The 22,561-nt window shown below is 41.6% G+C and overlaps 1 protein-coding gene and 1 long non-coding RNA gene across 2 annotated transcripts in view; both read right to left on the minus strand.

Annotated features, from left to right (window-relative positions):
* LOC142931195 (uncharacterized) overlaps positions 1–22,047 on the minus strand; it is a 51,054-nt gene extending 29,007 nt beyond the window's left edge. Inside the window, exons 1-3 of the long non-coding RNA XR_012947184.1 lie at positions 4,341–22,047; positions 775–4,236; positions 266–670 (exon numbers count right to left, since the gene is read on the minus strand). This is a non-coding gene — a long non-coding RNA (uncharacterized LOC142931195). The remainder of the gene's footprint in view (positions 1–265; positions 671–774; positions 4,237–4,340) is intronic.
* The window catches only part of LOC116953249 (tenascin-X-like), a 115,451-nt gene that overhangs the window by 65,323 nt on the left and 27,567 nt on the right, over positions 1–22,561 (minus strand). The window lies entirely within an intron of this gene.

Here is a 22,561-nt window from a genome sequence, read left to right on the forward strand (position 1 = left end):
CCTTTTATGCTTGTAGGTGGATTGTAACTAAATCAGTTAAAAGTGGTGTCAACATTAATGTTAATGAAATTGATTAATTTTAAAGATTAAATATAGACGTAAGCTACTTCAGTAAAACAATAATTTATAACAGGCAGGAATAGGTGATTCAACAACGGTTGGCTCTAGAAGGTAACTTAAAACGATTGCAAATATTACATGTTCTTATTAAAATATGTAGTATGTTCAAATAATGATAACAAGGTTGAAATATGTAAAGATGTACCTGTCTTAACTTGAGCAACCAGTGGCTTGGAAGGCTTTCCTCGCCTGTAACCAATGAGCTTAATAATATATTCAGTGTCATCGATCAGGGCTGTAAAATCAACTGTGGAAATGTGTCCAGGCAAGGTTTTTTCTAATGGTTTCTCTTGGCTGTCAATGGGCTTGCATTGCACAATGAATCGCTCAAAGACTTTTGGATCTACAACCCACGACACCTTCATGCTCTCAGACGTGATGTCAGATATCACAAGTTCATTGGCGGAATCAGTTGGAACCCCAGACACAGATGTTACCGACACCTCCTTTGAAGGTTCGTGTGTGGTAGTTTCAGGTAACTCAACAACTGTTGGTGTAATGGCCTCATCGATGACTGCCGTGGGTAAAGGAGTTGATTTTGGTTTGTGCTCTGCAAAGTAAATGAAAGTAATTGTAAGGATAATAATATCCTTTATCAAATATATGGAATGTTTAGGTCATGAAGAAAATATATTAAAACATATTAAGATGTACCTGTTTTAACTTGAGCCACCAGTGGCTTGGAAGCCTTTCCTCGTCTGAAACCAATGAGCTTGATGATATATTCAGTGTCATCGATCAAGTCTGTAAGATCAACTGTAGAAACTTTGCCAGGCAATGTTTTTTCAAGTGGTTTATCAGAACTGTCAGCAGGCTTGTATTGCACAACAAAGCGCTCAAAGACATTTGGATCTACCTCCCACGACACCTTCATGCTCTCACACGTGATGTCAGATATCACAAGTACATTGGCGGAATCAGTTGGAACACCAGACACAGAAGTTACTGAAACCTCCTTTGAAGGTTCGTGTGTGGTAGTTCCAGGGAACTCAAAAACGGTTGGTGTACTGGCCTCATCGATGACTGCCGTGGGTAAAGGAGTTGATTTTGGTTTGGGATCTGCAAAGAAAATGAAAGTAATTGTAAGCATCCCACATACTCTTTGAAAATGTGTGGAATGTTGAAGTAACGAAGAAAAAAATATGAAAACATACGAAGATGTACCTGTTTTAACTTGAGCCACCAGTGGCTTGGAAGGCTTTCCTCGTCTGTAACCAATGAGCTTGATGATATATTCAGTATCATCGATCAAGTCTGTAAGATCAACTGTAGAAACTTTGCCAGGCAATGTTTTTTCGAGTGGTTTATCAGAACTGTCAGCAGGCTTGTATTGCACAACAAAGTGCTCAAAAACATTTGGATCTACCTCCCACGACACCTTCATGCTCTCAGACGTGATGTCAGATATCACAAGTTCATTGGCAGAATCAGTTGGAACTCCAGACACAGAAGTTACTGACACCTCCTTTGAAGGTTCGTGTGTGGTAGTTTCAGGCAACTCAACAACGGTTGGTGTAATGGCCTCATAGATGACTGCCGTGGGTAAAGGAGTTGATTTTGGTTCAGGCTCTGCAAAGTAAATGAAAGTAATTGTAAGGATAATACATACTCTTTCAAAATGTATGGACTGTTTAGGTAATGAAGAAAATATATTACAACATATGAAGATGTACCTGTTTTAACTTGAGCCACCAGTGGCTTGGAAGGCTTTCCTCGTCTGAAACCAATGAGCTTGACGATATATTCAGTATCATCGATCAAGTCTGTAAGATTAACTGTAGAAACTTTGCCAGGCAATGTTTTTTCAAGTGGTTTCTCAGAACTGTCAGCAGGCTTGTATTGCACAACAAAGCGCTCAAAGACATTTGGATCTACGACCCACGACACCTTCATGCTCTCAGACGTGATGTCAGATATCACAAGTTCATTGGCAGAATCAGTTGGAACCCCAGACACAGATGTTACTGAAACCTCCTTTGAAGGTTCGTGTGTGGTAGTTCCAGGGAACTCAAAAACGGTTGGTGTACTGGCCTCACCGATGACTGCCGTGGGTAAAGGAGTTGATTTTGGTTTGGGCTCTGCAAAGTAAATGAAAGTAATTGTAAGGATAATACATACTCTGTCAAATATATGGACTGTTTAGGTCATGAAGAAAATATATGAAAACATATGAAGATGTACCTGTTTTAACTTGAGCCACCAGTGGCTTGGAAGGCTTTCCTCGTCTGAAACCAATGAGCTTGATGATATATTCAGTATCATCGATCAAGTCTGTAAGATCAACTGTAGAAACTTTGCCAGGTAATGTTTTTTCAAGTGGTTTATCAGAACTGTCAGCAGGCTTGTATTGCACAACAAAGCGCTCAAAGACATTTGGATCTACGACCCACGACACCTTCATGCTCTCAGACGTGATGTCAGATATCACAAGTTCATTGGCAGAATCAGTTGGAACCCCAGACACAGATGTTACTGAAACCTCCTTTGAAGGTTCGTGTGTGGTAGTTCCAGGGAACTCAAAAACGGTTGGTGTACTGGCCTCACCGATGACTGCCGTGGGTAAAGGAGTTGATTTTGGTTTGGGCTCTGCAAAGAAAATGAAAGTAATTGTAAACATCCCACATACTCTTTTAAAACGTGTGGAATGTTGAAGTAACGAAGAAAATATATATTAAAACATATGAAGATGTACCTGTTTTAACTTGAGCCACCAGTGGCTTGGAAGGCTTTCCTCGCCTGTAACCAATGAGCTTGATGATATATTCAGTGTCATCGATCAGGGCTGTAAAATCAACTGTAGAAATGTGTCCAGGCAATGTCTTTTCTAATGGTTTGTCTTGGCTGTCAATGGGTTTGCATTGCACAATGAATCGCTCAAAGACTTTTGGATCTACCACCCACGACACCTTCATGCTCTCAGACGTGATGTCAGAAATGACAAGTTCATTGGCGGAATCAGTTGGAACCCCAGACACAGATGTTACTGACACCTCCTTTGAAGGTTCTTGTGTGGTAGCTCCATGGAACTCAAAAACGGTTGGTGTAATGGCCTCATCGATGACTGCCGTGGGTAAAGGAGTTGATTTTGGTTTGGGCTCTGCAAAGTAAATTAAAGTAATTGTAAGCATCCCACATACTCTTTTAAAACGTGTGGAATGTTGAAGTAACGTAGAAAAAAGTATGAAAACATACGAAGATGTACCTGTTTTAACTTGAGCCACCAGTGGCTTGGAAGGCTTTCCTCGTCTGAAACCAATGAGCTTGATGATATATTCAGTATCATCGATCAAGTCTGTAAGATCAACTGTAGAAACTTTGCCAGGCAATGATTTTTCAAGTGGTTTCTCAGAACTGTCAGCAGGCTTGTATTGCACAACAAAGCGCTCAAAGACATTTGGATCTACCTCCCACGACACCTTCATGCTCTCAGACGTGATGTCAGATATCACAAGTTCATTGGCAGAATCAGTTGGAACCCCAGACACAGAAGTTACTGACACCTCTTTTGAAGGTTCGTGTGTGGTAGTTTCAGGCAACTCAACAACGGTTGGTGTAATGGCCTCATGGATGACTGCCGTGGGTAAAGGAGTTGATTTTGGTTCAGGCTCTGCCAAGTAAATGAAAGTAATTGTAAGGATAATACATACTCTTTCAAAATGTATGGACTGTTTAGGTAATGAAGAAAATATATTACAACGTATGAAGATGTACCTGTTTTAACTTGAGCCACCAGTGGCTTGGAAGGCTTTCCTCGCCTGTAACCAATGAGCTTGATGATATATTCAGTATCATCGATCAAGTCTGTAAGATCAACTGTAGAAACTTTGCCAGGCAATGTTTTTTCGAGTGGTTTATCAGAACTGTCAGCAGGCTTGTATTGCACAACAAAGTGCTCAAAGACATTTGGATCTACCACCCACGACACCTTCATGCTCTCATACGTGATGTCAGATATCACAAGTTCATTGGCGGAATCAGTTGGAACTCCAGACACAGATGTTACCGAAACCTCCTTTGAAGGTTCGTGTGTGGTAGTTCCAGGGAACTCAAAAACGGTTGGTGTACTGGCCTCATCGATGACTGCCGTGGGTAAAGGAGTTGATTCTGGTTTGGCCTCTGCAAAGAAAATGAAAGTAATTGTAAGCATCCCACCTACTCTTTTAAAACGTGTGGAATGTTGAAGTAACGAAGAAAATATATTAAAACATATGAAGATGTACCTGTTTTAACTTGAGCAACCAGTGGCTTAGAAGGCTTTCCTCGCCTGTAACCAATGAGCTTGATGATATATTCAGTGTCATCGATCAGGGCTGTAAAATTAACTGTAGAAATGTGTCCAGGCAATGTCTTTTCTAATGGTTTGTCTTGGCTGTCAATGGGTTTGCATTGCACAACAAAGCGCTCAAAGACATTTGGATCTACCACCCACGACACCTTCATGCTCTCAGACGTGATGTCAGATATCACAAGTTCATTGGCAGAATCAGTTGGAACCCCAGACACAGAAGTTACTGACACCTCCTTTGAAGGTTCGTGTGTGGTAGTTTCAGGCAACTCAACAACGGTTGGTGTAATGGCCTCATAGATGCCTGCCGTGGGTAAAGGAGTTGATTTTGGTTCAGGCACTGCCAAGTAAATGAAAGTCATTGTAAGGATAATACATACTCTTTCAAAATGTATGGACTGTTTAGGTAATGAAGAAAATATATTACAACGTATAAAGATGTACCTGTTTTAACTTGAGCCACCAGTGGCTTGGAAGGCTTTCCTCGTCTGAAACCAATGAGCTTGATGATATATTCAGTATCATCGATCAAGTCTGTAAGATCAACTGTAGAAACTTTGCCAGGTAATGTTTTTTCAAGTGGTTTATCAGAACTGTCAGCAGGCTTGTATTGCACAACAAAGCGCTCAAAGACATTTGGATCTACCACCCACGACACCTTCATGCTCTCAGACGTGATGTCAGATATCACAAGTTCATTGGCGGAATCAGTTGGAACCCCAGACACAGATGTTACCGAAACCTCCTTTGAAGGTTCGTGTGTGGTATTTCCAGGGAACTCAAAAACGGTTGGTGTACTGGCCTCATCGATGACTGCCGTGGGTAAAGGAGTTGATTTTGGTTTGGGCTCTGCAAAGAAAATGAAAGTAATTGTAAGCATCCCACATACTCTTTTAAAACGTGTGGAATGTTGAAGTAACGAAGAAAATATATTAAAACATATGAAGATGTACCTGTTTTAACTTGAGCCACCAGTGGCTTGGAAGGCTTTCCTCGCCTGTAACCAATGAGCTTGATGATATATTCAGTGTCATCGATCAGGGCTGTAAAATCAACTGTAGAAATGTGTCCAGGCAATGTCTTTTCTAATGGTTTATCTTGGCTGTCAATGGGTTTGCATTGCACAATGAATCGCTCAAAGACTTTTGGATCTACCACCCACGACACCTTCATGCTCTCAGACGTGATGTCAGAAATGACAAGTTCATTGGCGGAATCAGTTGGAACCCCAGACACAGATGTTACTGACACCTCCTTTGAAGGTTCGTGTGTGGTAGCTCCAGGGAACTCAAAAACGGTTGGTGTAATGGCCTCATCGATGACTGCCGTGGGTAAAGGAGTTGATTTTGGTTTGGGCTCTGCAAAGTAAATTAAAGTAATTGTAAGGATAATACATACTCAGTCAAATATTCGGACTGTTTAGGTCATTAAGAAAACATATTAAAACATATGAAGATGTACCTGTTTTAACTTGAGCCACCAGTGGCTTGGAAGGCTTTCCTCGTCTGAAACCAATGAGCTTGATGACATATTCAGTATCATCGATCAAGTCTGTAAGATCAACTGTGGAAACTTTGCCAGGCAATTTATTTTCGAGTGGTTTATCAGAACTGTCAGCAGGCTTGTATTGCACAACAAAGTGCTCAAAGACATTTGCATCTACCTCCCACGACACCTTCATGCTCTCAGACGTGATGTCAGATATCACAAGTTCATTGGCAGAATCAGTTGGAACCCCAGACACAGAAGTTACTGACACCTCCTTTGAAGGTTCGTGTGTGGTAGTTTCAGGCAACTCAACAACGGTTGGTGTACTGGCCTCATCGATGACTGCCGTGGGTAAAGGAGATGATTTTGGTTTGGGCTCTGCAAAGTAAATTAAAGTAATTATAAGCATCCCACATACTCTTTTAAAACGTGTGGAATGTTGAAGTAACGAAGAAAAAAGTATGAAAACATACGAAGATGTACCTGTTTTAACTTGAGCCACCAGTGGCTTGGAAGGCTTTCCTCGTCTGAAACCAATGAGCTTGATGATATATTCAGTATCATCGATCAAGTCTGTAAGATCAACTGTAGAAACTTTGCCAGGTAATGTTTTTTCAAGTGGTTTATCAGAACTGTCAGCAGGCTTGTATTGCACAACAAAGCGCTCAAAGACATTTGGATCTACCACCCACGACACCTTCATGCTCTCAGACGTGATGTCAGAAATGACAAGTTCATTGGCGGAATCAGTTGGAACCCCAGACACAGATGTTACTGACACCTCCTTTGAAGGTTCGTGTGTGGTAGCTCCAGGGAACTCAAAAACGGTTGGTGTAATGGCCTCATCGATGACTGCCGTGGGTAAAGGAGTTGATTTTGGTTTGGGCTCTGCAAAGTAAATTAAAGTAATTGTAAGGATAATACATACTCAGTCAAATATTTGGACTGTTTAGGTCATTAAGAAAACATATTAAAACATATGAAGATGTACCTGTTTTAACTTGAGCCACCAGTGGCTTGGAAGGCTTTCCTCGCCTGTAACCAATGAGCTTGATGATATATTCAGTATCATCGATCAAGTCTGTAAGATCAACTGTAGAAACTTTGCCAGGCAATGTTTTTTCGAGTGGTTTCTCAGAACTGACAGCAGGCTTGTATTGCACAACAAAGCGCTCAAAGACATTTGGATCTACCACCCACGACACCTTCATGCTCTCAGACGTGATGTCAGATATCACAAGTTCATTGGCGGAATCAGTTGGAACCCCAGACACAGATGTTACCGAAACCTCCTTTGAAGGTTCGTGTGTGGTAGTTCCAGGGAACTCAAAAACGGTTGGTGTACTGGCCTCATCGATGACTGCCGTGGGTAAAGGAGTTGATTTTGGTTTGGGCTCTGCAAAGAAAATGAAAGTAATTGTAAGCATCCCACATACTCTTTTAAAACGTGTGGAATGTTGAAGTAACGAAGAAAATATATTAAAACATATGAAGATGTACCTGTTTTAACTTGAGCCACCAGTGGCTTGGAAGGCTTTCCTCGCCTGTAACCAATGAGCTTGATGATATATTCAGTGTCATCGATCAGGGCTGTAAAATCAACTGTAGAAATGTGTCCAGGCAATGTCTTTTCTAATGGTTTATCTTGGCTGTCAATGGGTTTGCATTGCACAATGAATCGCTCAAAGACTTTTGGATCTACCACCCACGACACCTTCATGCTCTCAGACGTGATGTCAGAAATGACAAGTTCATTGGCAGAATCAGTTGGAACCCCAGACACAGATGTTACTGACACCTCCTTTGAAGGTTCGTGTGTGGTAGCTCCAGGGAACTCAAAAACGGTTGGTGTAATGGCCTCATCGATGACTGCCGTGGGTAAAGGAGTTGATTTTGGTTTGGGCTCTGCAAAGTAAATTAAAGTAATCAGTCAAATATTCGGACTGTTTAGGTCATTAAGAAAACATATTAAAACATATGAAGATGTACCTGTTTTAACTTGAGCCACCAGTGGCTTGGAAGGCTTTCCTCGCCTGTAACCAATGAGCTTGATGATATATTCAGTATCATCGATCAAGTCTGTAAGATCAACTGTGGAAACTTTGCCAGGCAATTTATTTTCGAGTGGTTTATCAGAACTGTCAGCAGGCTTGTATTGCACAACAAAGTGCTCAAAGACATTTGGATCTACCTCCCACGACACCTTCATGCTCTCAGACGTGATGTCAGATATCACAAGTTCATTGGCAGAATCAGTTGGAACTCCAGACACAGAAGTTACTGACACCTGCTTTGAAGGTTCGTGTGTGGTAGTTTCAGGCAACTCAACAACGGTTGGTGTAAAGGCCTCATAGATGACTGCCGTGGGTAAAGGAGTTGATTTTGGTTCAGGCTCTGCAAAGTAAATGAAAGTAATTGTAAGGATAATACATACTCTTTCAAAATGTATGGACTGTTTAGGTAATGAAGAAAATATATTACAACATATGAAGATGTACCTGTTTTAACTTGAGCCACCAGTGGCTTGGAAGGCTTTCCTCGTCTGAAACCAATGAGCTTGATGATATATTCAGTATCATCGATCAAGTCTGTAATATCAACTGTAGAAACTTTGCCAGGCAATGGTATTTCGAGTGGTTTCTCAGAACTGTCAGCAGGCTTGTATTGCACAACAAAGCGCTCAAAGACTTTTGGATCTACCACCCACGACACCTTCATGCTCTCAGACGTGATGTCAGAAATGACAAGTTCATTGGCGGAATCAGTTGGAACCCCAGACACAGATGTTACTGACACCTCCTTATAAGGTTCGTGTGTGGTAGCTCCAGGGAACTCAAAAACGGTTGGTGTAATGGCCTCATCGATGACTTCCGTGGATAATGGAGTTGATTTTGGTTTGGGCTCTGCAAAGTAAATTAAAGTAATTGTAAGGATAATACATACTCAGTCAAATATTCGGACTGTTTAGGTCATTAAGAAAACATATTAAAACATATGAAGATGTACCTGTTTTAACTTGAGCCACCAGTGGCTTGGAAGGCTTTCCTCGTCTGAAACCAATGAGCTTGATGATATATTCAGTATCATCGATCAAGTCTGTAAGATCAACTGTGGAAACTTTGCCAGGCAATTTATTTTCGAGTGGTTTATCAGAACTGTCAGCAGGCTTGTATTGCACAACAAAGTGCTCAAAGACATTTGCATCTACCTCCCACGACACCTTCATGCTCTCAGACGTGATGTCAGATATCACAAGTTCATTGGCAGAATCAGTTGGAACCCCAGACACAGAAGTTACTGACACCTCCTTTGAAGGTTCGTGTGTGGTAGTTTCAGGCAACTCAACAACGGTTGGTGTACTGGCCTCATCGATGACTGCCGTGGGTAAAGGAGTTGATTTTGGTTTGGGCTCTGCAAAGTAAATGAAAGTAATTGTAAGCATCCCACATACTCTTTGAAAATGTGTGGAATGTTGAAGTAACGAAGAAAATATATGAAAACATACGAAGATGTACCTGTTTTAACTTGAGCCACCAGTGGCTTGGAAGGCTTTCCTCGTCTGAAACCAATGAGCTTGATTATATATTCAGTATCATCGATCAAGTCTGTAAGATCAACTGTAGAAACTTTGCCAGGTAATGTTTTTTCAAGTGGTTTATCAGAACTGTCAGCAGGCTTGAATTGCACAACAAAGCGCTCAAAGACATTTGGATCTACCACCCACGACACCTTCATGCTCTCAGACGTGATGTCAGATATCACAAGTTCATTGGCGGAATCAGTTGGAACCCCAGACACAGATGTTACCGAAACCTCCTTTGAAGGTTCGTGTGTGGTAGTTCCAGGGAACTCAAAAACGGTTGGTGTACTGGCCTCATCGATGACTGCCGTGGGTAAAGGAGTTGATTTTGGTTTGGGCTCTGCAAAGAAAATGAAAGTAATTGTAAGCATCCCACATACTCTTTTAAAACGTGTGGAATGTTGAAGTAACGAAGAAAATATATTAAAACATATGAAGATGTACCTGTTTTAACTTGAGCCACCAGTGGCTTGGAAGGCTTTCCTCGCCTGTAACCAATGAGCTTGATGATATATTCAGTGTCATCGATCAGGGCTGTAAAATCAACTGTAGAAATGTGTCCAGGCAATGTCTTTTCTAATGGTTTATCTTGGCTGTCAATGGGTTTGCATTGCACAATGAATCGCTCAAAGACTTTTGGATCTACCACCCACGACACCTTCATGCTCTCAGACGTGATGTCAGAAATGACAAGTTCATTGGCGGAATCAGTTGGAACCCCAGACACAGATGTTACTGACACCTCCTTTGAAGGTTCGTGTGTGGTAGCTCCAGGGAACTCAAAAACGGTTGGTGTAATGGCCTCATCGATGACTGCCGTGGGTAAAGGAGTTGATTTTGGTTTGGGCTCTGCAAAGTAAATTAAAGTAATCAGTCAAATATTCGGACTGTTTAGGTCATTAAGAAAACATATTAAAACATATGAAGATGTACCTGTTTTAACTTGAGCCACCAGTGGCTTGGAAGGCTTTCCTCGCCTGTAACCAATGAGCTTGATGATATATTCAGTATCATCGATCAAGTCTGTAAGATCAACTGTGGAAACTTTGCCAGGCAATTTATTTTCGAGTGGTTTATCAGAACTGTCAGCAGGCTTGTATTGCACAACAAAGTGCTCAAAGACATTTGGATCTACCTCCCACGACACCTTCATGCTCTCAGACGTGATGTCAGATATCACAAGTTCATTGGCAGAATCAGTTGGAACTCCAGACACAGAAGTTACTGACACCTGCTTTGAAGGTTCGTGTGTGGTAGTTTCAGGCAACTCAACAACGGTTGGTGTAATGGCCTCATAGATGACTGCCGTGGGTAAAGGAGTTGATTTTGGTTCAGGCTCTGCAAAGTAAATGAAAGTAATTGTAAGGATAATACATACTCTTTCAAAATGTATGGACTGTTTAGGTAATGAAGAAAATATATTACAACATATGAAGATGTACCTGTTTTAACTTGAGCCACCAGTGGCTTGGAAGGCTTTCCTCGTCTGAAACCAATGAGCTTGATGATATATTCAGTATCATCGATCAAGTCTGTAAGATCAACTGTAGAAACTTTGCCAGGCAATGGTATTTCGAGTGGTTTCTCAGAACTGTCAGCAGGCTTGTATTGCACAACAAAGCGCTCAAAGACTTTTGGATCTACCACCCACGACACCTTCATGCTCTCAGACGTGATGTCAGAAATGACAAGTTCATTGGCGGAATCAGTTGGAACTCCAGACACAGATGTTACTGACACCTCCTTATAAGGTTCGTGTGTGGTAGCTCCAGGGAACTCAAAAACGGTTGGTGTAATGGCCTCATCGATGACTTCCGTGGATAATGGAGTTGATTTTGGTTTGGGCTCTGCAAAGTAAATTAAAGTAATTGTAAGGATAATACATACTCAGTCAAATATTCGGACTGTTTAGGTCATTAAGAAAACATATTAAAACATATGAAGATGTACCTGTTTTAACTTGAGCCACCAGTGGCTTGGAAGGCTTTCCTCGTCTGAAACCAATGAGCTTGATGATATATTCAGTATCATCGATCAAGTCTGTAAGATCAACTGTGTAAACTTTGCCAGGCAATTTATTTTCGAGTGGTTTATCAGAACTGTCAGCAGGCTTGTATTGCACAACAAAGTGCTCAAAGACATTTGCATCTACCTCCCACGACACCTTCATGCTCTCAGACGTGATGTCAGATATCACAAGTTCATTGGCAGAATCAGTTGGAACCCCAGACACAGAAGTTACTGACACCTCCTTTGAAGGTTCGTGTGTGGTAGTTTCAGGCAACTCAACAACGGTTGGTGTACTGGCCTCATCGATGACTGCCGTGGGTAAAGGAGTTGATTTTGGTTTGGGCTCTGCAAAGTAAATGAAAGAAATTGTAAGCATCCCACATACTCTTTGAAAATGTGTGGAATGTTGAAGTAACGAAGAAAATATATGAAAACATACGAAGATGTACCTGTTTTAACTTGAGCCACCAGTGGCTTGGAAGGCTTTCCTCGTCTGAAACCAATGAGCTTGATTATATATTCAGTATCATCGATCAAGTCTGTAAGATCAACTGTAGAAACTTTGCCAGGTAATGTTTTTTCAAGTGGTTTATCAGAACTGTCAGCAGGCTTGAATTGCACAACAAAGCGCTCAAAGACATTTGGATCTACCACCCACGACACCTTCATGCTCTCAGACGTGATGTCAGATATCACAAGTTCATTGGCGGAATCAGTTGGAACCCCAGACACAGATGTTACCGAAACCTCCTTTGAAGGTTCGTGTGTGGTAGTTCCAGGGAACTCAAAAACGGTTGGTGTACTGGCCTCATCGATGACTGCCGTGGGTAAAGGAGTTGATTTTGGTTTGGGCTCTGCAAAGAAAATGAAAGTAATTGTAAGCATCCCACATACTCTTTTAAAACGTGTGGAATGTTGAAGTAACGAAGAAAATATATTAAAACATATGAAGATGTACCTGTTTTAACTTGAGCCACCAGTGGCTTGGAAGGCTTTCCTCGCCTGTAACCAATGAGCTTGATGATATATTCAGTGTCATCGATCAGGGCTGTAAAATCAACTGTAGAAATGTGTCCAGGCAATGTCTTTTCTAATGGTTTATCTTGGCTGTCAATGGGTTTGCATTGCACAATGAATCGCTCAAAGACTTTTGGATCTACCACCCACGACACCTTCATGCTCTCAGACGTGATGTCAGAAATGACAAGTTCATTGGCGGAATCAGTTGGAACCCCAGACACAGATGTTACTGACACCTCCTTTGAAGGTTCGTGTGTGGTAGCTCCAGGGAACTCAAAAACGGTTGGTGTAATGGCCTCATCGATGACTGCCGTGGGTAAAGGAGTTGATTTTGGTTTGGGCTCTGCAAAGTAAATTAAAGTAATTGTAAGGATAATACATACTCAGTCAAATATTCGGACTGTTTAGGTCATTAAGAAAACATATTAAAACATATGAAGATGTACCTGTTTTAACTTGAGCCACCAGTGGCTTGGAAGGCTTTCCTCGCCTGTAACCAATGAGCTTGATGATATATTCAGTATCATCGATCAAGTCTGTAAGATCAACTGTGGAAACTTTGCCAGGCAATTTATTTTCGAGTGGTTTATCAGAACTGTCAGCAGGCTTGTATTGCACAACAAAGTGCTCAAAGACATTTGGATCTACCTCCCACGACACCTTCATGCTCTCAGACGTGATGTCAGATATCACAAGTTCATTGGCAGAATCAGTTGGAACTCCAGACACAGAAGTTACTGACACCTGCTTTGAAGGTTCATGTGTGGTAGTTTCAGGCAACTCAACAACGGTTGGTGTAATGGCCTCATAGATGACTGCCGTGGGTAAAGGAGTTGATTTTGGTTCAGGCTCTGCAAAGTAAATGAAAGTAATTGTAAGGATAATACATACTCTTTCAAAATGTATGGACTGTTTAGGTAATGAAGAAAATATATTACAACATATGAAGATGTACCTGTTTTAACTTGAGCCACCAGTGGCTTGGAAGGCTTTCCTCGTCTGAAACCAATGAGCTTGATGATATATTCCGTATCATCGATCAAGTCTGTAAGATCAACTGTAGAAACTTTGCCAGGCAATGTTTTTTCAAGTGGTTTCTCAGAACTGTCAGCAGGCTTGTATTGCACAACAAAGCGCTCAAAGACATTTGGATCTACCACCCACGACACCTTCATGCTCTCAGACGTGATGTCAGATATCACAAGTTCATTGGCAGAATCAGTTGGAACCCCAGACACAGATGTTACTGAAACCTCCTTTGAAGGTTCGTGTGTGGTAGTTCCAGGGAACTCAAAAACGGTTGGTGTACTGGCCTCACCGATGACTGCCGTGGGTAAAGGAGTTGATTTTGGTTTGGGCTCTGCAAAGTAAATGAAAGTAATTGTAAGGATAATACATACTCTGTCAAATATATGGACTGTTTAGGTCATGAAGAAAATATATGAAAACATATGAAGATGTACCTGTTTTAACTTGAGCCACCAGTGGTTTGGAAGGCTTTCCTCGTCTGAAACCAATTAGCTTAATGATATATTCAGTATCATCGATCAAGTCTGTAAGATCAACTGTAGAAACTTTGCCAGGTAATGTTTTTTCAAGTGGTTTCTCAGAACTGTCAGCAGGCTTGTATTGCACAACAAAGCGCTCAAAGACATTTGGATCTACCTCCCACGACACCTTCATGCTCTCAGACGTGATGTCAGAAATGACAAGTTCATTGGCGGAATCAGTTGGAACCCCAGACACAGATGTTACTGACACCTCCTTTGAAGGTTCGTGTGTGGTAGCTCCAGGGAACTCAAAAACGGTTGGTGTAATGGCCTCATCGATGACTGCCGTGGGTAAAGGAGTTGATTTTTGTTTGGGCTCTGCAAAGTAAATTAAAGTAATTGTAAGCATCCCACATACTCTTTTAAAACGTGTGGAATATTGAAGTAACGAAGAAAAAAGTATGAAAACATACGAAGATGTACCTGTTTTAACTTGAGCCACCAGTGGCTTGGAAGGCTTTCCTCGTCTGAAACCAATGAGCTTGATGATATATTCAGTATCATCGATCAAGTCTGTAAGATCAACTGTAGAAACTTTGCCAGGCAATGTTTTTTCGAGTGGTTTCTCAGAACTGTCAGCAGGCTTGTATTGCACAACAAAGCGCTCAAAGACATTTGGATCTACCACCCACGACACCTTCATGCTCTCAGACGTGATGTCAGATATCACAAGTTCATTGGCGGAATCAGTTGGAACCCCAGACACAGATGATACCGAAACCTCCTTTGAAGGTTCGTGTGTGGTAGTTCCAGGCAACTCAACAACGGTTGGTGTAATGGCCTCATAGATGACTGCCGTGGGTAAAGGAGTTGATTTTGGTTCAGGCTCTGTAAAGTAAATGAAATTTATTGTAAGGATAATACATACTCTTTCAAAATGTATGGACTGTTTAGGAAATGAAGAAAATATATTACAACATATGAAGATGTACCTGTTTTAACTTGAGCCACCAGTGGCTTGGAAGGCTTTCCTCGTCTGAAGCCAATGAGCTTGATGATATATTCAGTATCATCGATCAAGTCTGTAAGATCAACTGTAGAATCTTTGCCAGGCAATGATTTTTCAAGTGGTTTATCTGAACTGTCAGCAGGCTTGTATAGCACAACAAAGCGCTCAAAGACATTTGGATCTACCTCCCACGACACCTTCATGCTCTCAGACGTGATGTCAGATATCACAAGTTCATTTGCAGAATCAGTTGGAACCCCAGACACAGAAGTTACTGACACCTCCTTTGAAGGTTCGTGTGTGGTAGTTTCAGGCAACTCAACAAAGGTTGGTGTAATGGCCTCATAGATGACTGCCGTGGGTAAAGGAGTTGATTTTGGTTCAGGCTCTGCCAAGTAAATGAAAGTAATTGTAAGGATAATACATACTCTTTCAAAATGTATGGACTGTTTAGGTAATGAAGAAAATATATTACAACGTATGAAGATGTACCTGTTTTAACTTGAGCCACCAGTGGCTTGGAAGGCTTTCCTCGTCTGAAACCAATGAGCTTGATGATATATTCAGTATCATCGATCAAGTCTGTAAGATCAACTGTAGAAACTTTGCCAGGCAATGTTTTTTCGAGTAGTTTCTCAGAACTGTCAGCAGGCTTGTATTGCACAACAAAGCGCTCAAAGACATTTGGATCTACCACCCACGACACCTTCATGCTCTCAGACGTAATGTCAGATATCACAAGTTCATTGGCGGAATCAGTTGGAACCCCAGACACAGATGTTACCGAAACCTCCTTTGAAGGTTCGTGTGTGGTAGTTCCAGGGAACTCAAAAACGGTTGGTGTACTGGCCTCATCGATGACTGCCGTGGGTAAAGGAGTTGATTTTGGTTTGGGCACTGCAAAGAAAATGAAAGTAATTGTAAGCATCCCACATACTCTTTTAAAACGTGTGGAATGTTGAAGTAGCGAAGAAAATATATCAAAACATATGAAGATGTACCTGTTTTAACTTGAGCCACCAGTGGCTTGGAAGGCTTTCCTCGCCTGTAACCAATGAGCTTGATGATATATTCAGTGTCATCGATCAGGGCTGTAAAATCAACTGTAGAAATGTGTCCAGGCAATGTTTTTTCTAATGGTTTCTCTTGGCTGTCAATGGGCTTGCATTGCACAATGAATCGCTCAAAGACTTTTGGATCTACCACCCACGACACCTTCATGCTCTCAGACGTGATGTCAGAAATGACAAGTTCATTCGCGGAATCAGTTGGAACCCCAGACACAGATGTTACTGACACCTCCTTTGAAGGTTCGTGTGTGGTAGCTACAAAGGACTCAAAAACGGTTGGTGTAATGGCCTCATCGATGACTGCCGTGGGTAAAGAAGTTGATTTTGGTTTGGGCTCTGCAAAGTAAATTAAAGTAATTGTAAGCATCCCACATACTCTTTTAAAACGTGTGGAATGTTGAAGTAACGAAGAAAAAATATGAAAACATACGAAGATGTACCTGTTTTAACTTGAGCCACCAGAGGCTTGGAAGGCTTTCCTCGTCTGAAACCAATGAGCTTGATGATATATTCAGTATCATCGATCAAGTCTGTAAGATCAACTGTAGAAACTTTTCCAGGTAATGTTTTTTCAAGTGGTTTATCAGAACTGTCAGCAGGCTTGTATTGCACAACAAAGCGCTCAAAGACATTTGGATCTACCACCCACGACACCTTCATGCTCTCAGACGTGATGTCAGATATCACAAGTTCATTGGCGGAATCAGTTGGAACCCCAGACACAGATGATACCGAAACCTCCTTTGAAGGTTCGTGTGTGGTAGTTCCAGGGAACTCAAAAACGGTTGGTGTACTGGCCTCACCGATGACTGCCGTGGGTAAAGGAGTTGATTTTGGTTTGGGCTCTGCAAAGTAAATGAAAGTAATTGTAAGGATAATACATACTCTGTCAAATATATGGACTGTTTAGGTCATGAAGAAAATATATGAAAACATATGAAGATGTACCTGTTTTAACTTGAGCCACCAGTGGTTTGGAAGGCTTTCCTCGTCTGAAACCAATTAGCTTGATGATATATTCAGTATCATCGATCAAGTCTGTAAGATCAACTGTAGAAACTTTGCCAGGTAATGTTTTTTCAAGTGGTTTCTCAGAACTGTCAGCAGGCTTGTATTGCACAACAAAGCGCTCAAAGACATTTGGATCTACCTCCCACGACACCTTCATGCTCTCAGACGTGATGTCAGAAATGACAAGTTCATTGGCGGAATCAGTTGGAACCCCAGACACAGATGTTACTGACACCTCCTTTGAAGGTTCGTGTGTGGTAGCTCCAGGGAACTCAAAAACGGTTGGTGTAATGGCCTCATCGATGACTGCCGTGGGTAAAGGAGTTGATTTTGGTTTGGGCTCTGCAAAGTAAATTAAAGTAATTGTAAGCATCCCACATACTCTTTTAAAACGTGTGGAATATTGAAGTAACGAAGAAAAAAGTATGAAAACATACGAAGATGTACCTGTTTTAACTTGAGCCACCAGTGGCTTGGAAGGCTTTCCTCGTCTGAAACCAATGAGCTTGATGATATATTCAGTATCATCGATCAAGTCTGTAAGATCAACTGTAGAAACTTTGCCAGGCAATGTTTTTTCGAGTGGTTTCTCAGAACTGTCAGCAGGCTTGTATTGCACAACAAAGCGCTCAAAGACATTTGGATCTACCACCCACGACACCTTCATGCTCTCAGACGTGATGTCAGATATCACAAGTTCATTGGCGGAATCAGTTGGAACCCCAGACACAGATGATACCGAAACCTCCTTTGAAGGTTCGTGTGTGGTAGTTCCAGGCAACTCAACAACGGTTGGTGTAATGGCCTCATAGATGACTGCCGTGGGTAAAGGAGTTGATTTTGGTTCAGGCTCTGCAAAGTAAATGAAAGTTATTGTAAGGATAATACATACTCTTTCAAAATGTATGGACTGTTTAGGAAATGAAGAAAATATATTACAACATATGAAGATGTACCTGTTTTAACTTGAGCCACCAGTGGCTTGGAAGGCTTTCCTCGTCTGAAGCCAATGAGCTTGATGATATATTCAGTATCATCGATCAAGTCTGTAAGATCAACTGTAGAATCTTTGCCAGGCAATGATTTTTCAAGTGGTTTATCTGAACTGTCAGCAGGCTTGTATAGCACAACAAAGCGCTCAAAGACATTTGGATCTACCTCCCACGACACCTTCATGCTCTCAGACGTGATGTCAGATATCACAAGTTCATTTGCAGAATCAGTTGGAACCCCAGACACAGAAGTTACTGACACCTCCTTTGAAGGTTCGTGTGTGGTAGTTTCAGGCAACTCAACAAAGGTTGGTGTAATGGCCTCATAGATGACTGCCGTGGGTAAAGGAGTTGATTTTGGTTCAGGCTCTGCCAAGTAAATGAAAGTAATTGTAAGGATAATACATACTCTTTCAAAATGTATGGACTCTTTAGGTAATGAAGAAAATATATTACAACGTATGAAGATGTACCTGTTTTAACTTGAGCCACCAGTGGCTTGGAAGGCTTTCCTCGTCTGAAACCAATGAGCTTGATGATATATTCAGTATCATCGATCAAGTCTGTAAGATCAACTGTAGAAACTTTGCCAGGCAATGTTTTTTCGAGTGGTTTCTCAGAACTGTCAGCAGGCTTGTATTGCACAACAAAGCGCTCAAAGACATTTGGATCTACCACCCACGACACCTTCATGCTCTCAGACGTAATGTCAGATATCACAAGTTCATTGGCGGAATCAGTTGGAACCCCAGACGCAGATGTTACCGAAACCTCCTTTGAAGGTTCGTGTGTGGTAGTTCCAGGGAACTCAAAAACGGTTGGTGTACTGGCCTCATCGATGACTGCCGTGGGTAAAGGAGTTGATTTTGGTTTGGGCACTGCAAAGAAAATGAAAGTAATTGTAAGCATCCCACATACTCTTTTAAAAGGTGTGGAATGTTGAAGTAACGAAGAAAATATATTAAAACATATGAAGATGTACCTGTTTTAACTTGAGCCACCAGTGGCTTGGAAGGCTTTCCTCGCCTGTAACCAATGAGCTTGATGATATATTCAGTGTCATCGATCAGGGCTGTAAAATCAACTGTAGAAATGTGTCCAGGCAATGTTTTTTCTAATGGTTTCTCTTGGCTGTCAATGGGCTTGCATTGCACAATGAATCGCTCGAAGACTTTTGGATCTACCACCCACGACACCTTCATGCTCTCAGACGTGATGTCAGAAATGACAAGTTCATTGGCGGAATCAGTTGGAACCCCAGACACAGATGTTACTGACACCTCCTTTGAAGGTTCGTGTGTGGTAGCTCCAGGGAACTCAAAAACGGTTGGTGTAATGGCCTCATCGATGACTGTCGTGGGTAAAGGAGTTGATTTTGGTTTGGGCTCTGCAAAGTAAATTAAAGTAATTGTAAGCATCCCACATACTCTTTTAAAACGTGTGGAATGTTGAAGTAACGCAGAAAAAATCTGAAAACATACGAAGATGTACCTGTTTTAACTTGAGCCACCAGTGGCTTGGAAGGCTTTCCTCGTCTGAAACCAATGAGCTTGATGATATATTCAGTATCATCGATCAAGTCTGTAAGATCAACTGTAGAAACTTTGCCAGGCAATGTTTTTTCGAGTGGTTTCTCAGAACTGTCAGCAGGCTTGTATTGCACAACAAAGCGCTCAAAGACATTTGGATCTACCACCCACGACACCTTCATGCTCTCAGACGTGATGTCAGATATCACAAGTTCATTGGCGGAATCAGTTGGAACCCCAGACACAGATGATACCGAAACCTCCTTTGAAGGTTCGTGTGTGGTAGTTCCAGGCAACTCAACAACGGTTGGTGTAATGGCCTCATAGATGACTGCCGTGGGTAAAGGAGTTGATTTTGGTTCAGGCTCTGCAAAGTAAATGAAAGTTATTGTAAGGATAATACATACTCTTTCAAAATGTATGGACTGTTTAGGAAATGAAGAAAATATATTACAACATATGAAGATGTACCTGTTTTAACTTGAGCCACCAGTGGCTTGGAAGGCTTTCCTTGTCTGAAGCCAATGAGCTTGATGATATATTCAGTATCATCGATCAAGTCTGTAAGATCAACTGTAGAATCTTTGCCAGGCAATGATTTTTCAAGTGGTTTATCTGAACTGTCAGCAGGCTTGTATAGCACAACAAAGCGCTCAAAGACATTTGGATCTACCTCCCACGACACCTTCATGCTCTCAGACGTGATGTCAGATATCACAAGTTCATTTGCAGAATCAGTTGGAACCCCAGACACAGAAGTTACTGACACCTCCTTTGAAGGTTCGTGTGTGGTAGTTTCAGGCAACTCAACAAAGGTTGGTGTAATGGCCTCATAGATGACTGCCGTGGGTAAAGGAGTTGATTTTGGTTCAGGCTCTGCCAAGTAAATGAAAGTAATTGTAAGGATAATACATACTCTTTCAAAATGTATGGACTGTTTAGGTAATGAAGAAAATATATTACAACGTATGAAGATGTACCTGTTTTAACTTGAGCCACCAGTGGCTTGGAAGGCTTTCCTCGTCTGAAACCAATGAGCTTGATGATATATTCAGTATCATCGATCAAGTCTGTAAGATCAACTGTAGAAACTTTGCCAGGCAATGTTTTTTCGAGTGGTTTCTCAGAACTGTCAGCAGGCTTGTATTGCACAACAAAGCGCTCAAAGACATTTGGATCTACCACCCACGACACCTTCATGCTCTCAGACGTGATGTCAGATATCACAAGTTCATTGGCGGAATCAGTTGGAACCCCAGACACAGATGTTACCGAAACCTCCTTTGAAGGTTCCTGTGTGGTAGTTCCAGGGAACTCAAAAACGGTTGGTGTACTGGCCTCATCGATGACTGCCGTGGGTAAAGGAGTTGATTTTAGTTTGGGCTCTGCAAAGAAAATGAAAGTAATTGTAAGCATCCCACCTACTCTTTTAAAACGTGTAGAATGTTGAAGTAATGAAGAAAATATATTAAAACATATGAAGATGTACCTGTTTTAACTTGAGCCACCAGTGGCTTGGAAGGCTTTCCTCGCCTGTAACCAATGAGCTTGATGATATATTCAGTGTCATCGATCAGGGCTGTAAAATCAACTGTAGAAATGTGTCCAGGCAATGTTTTTTCTAATGGTTTCTCTTGGCTGTCAATTAGCTTGCATTGCACAATGAATCGCTCGAAGACTTTTGGATCTACCACCCACGACACCTTCATGCTCTCAGACGTGATGTCAGAAATGACAAGTTCATTCGCGGAATCAGTTGGAACCCCAGACACAGATGTTACTGACACCTCCTTTGAAGGTTCGTGTGTGGTAGCTCCAGGGAACTCAAAAACGGTTGGTGTAATGGCCTCATCGATGACTGCCGTGGGTAAAGGAGTTGATTTTGGTTTGGGCTCTGCAAAGTAAATTAAAGTAATTGTAAGCATCCCACATACTCTTTTAAAACGTGTGGAATGTTGAAGTAACGAGGAAAAAATATGAAAACATACGAAGATGTACCTGTTTTAACTTGAGCCACCAGTGGCTTGGAAGGCTTTCCTCGTCTGAAACCAATGAGCTTGATGATATATTCAGTATCATCGATCAAGTCTGTAAGATCAACTGTAGAAACTTTGCCAGGCAATGTTTTTTCAAGTGGTTTCTCATAGCTGTCAGCAGGCTTGTATTGCACAACAAAGCGCTCAAAGACATTTGGATCTACCTCCCAGGACACCTTCATGCTCTCAGACGTGATGTCAGATATCACAAGTTCATTGGCGGAATCAGTTGGAACCCCAGACACAGAAGTTACTGACACCTCCTTTGAAGGTTCGTGTGTGGTAGTTCCAGGCAACTCAACAACGGTTGGTGTAATGGCCTCATCGATGACTGCCGTGGGTAAAGGAGTTGATTTTGGTTCAGGCTCTGCAAAGTAAATGAAAGTAATTGTAAGGATAATACATACTCTTTCAAAATGTATGGACTGTTCAGGTAATGAAGAAAATATATTACAACATATGAAGATGTACCTGTTTTAACTTGAGCCACCAGTGGCTTGGAAGGCTTTCCTCGTCTGAAACCAATGAGCTTGATGATATATTCAGTATCATCGATCAAGTCTGTAAGATCAACTGTAGAAACTTTGCCAGGTAATGTTTTTTCGAGTGGTTTCTCAGAGCTGTCAACAGGCTTGTATTGCACAACAAAGCGCTCAAAGACATTTGGATCTACCACCCACGACACCTTCATGCTCTCAGACGTGATGTCAGATATGACAAGTTCATTGGCAGAATCAGTTGGAACCCCAGACACAGAAGTTACTGACACCTCCTTTGAAGGTTCGTGTGTGGTAGTTTCAGGCAACTCAACAACGGTTGGTGTAATGGCCTCATCGATGACTGCCGTTGGTAAAGGAGTTGATTTTGGTTTGGGCTCTGCAAAGAAAATGAAAGTAATTGTAAGGATAATACATACTCTAT

Source organism: Petromyzon marinus, chromosome 50 (assembly GCF_048934315.1).
Source record: "Petromyzon marinus isolate PM22_M1 ecotype Great Lakes invasive population chromosome 50, UKy_Petmar_22M1.pri1.0, whole genome shotgun sequence".
Lineage (NCBI taxonomy): Eukaryota > Metazoa > Chordata > Hyperoartia > Petromyzontiformes > Petromyzontidae > Petromyzon > Petromyzon marinus.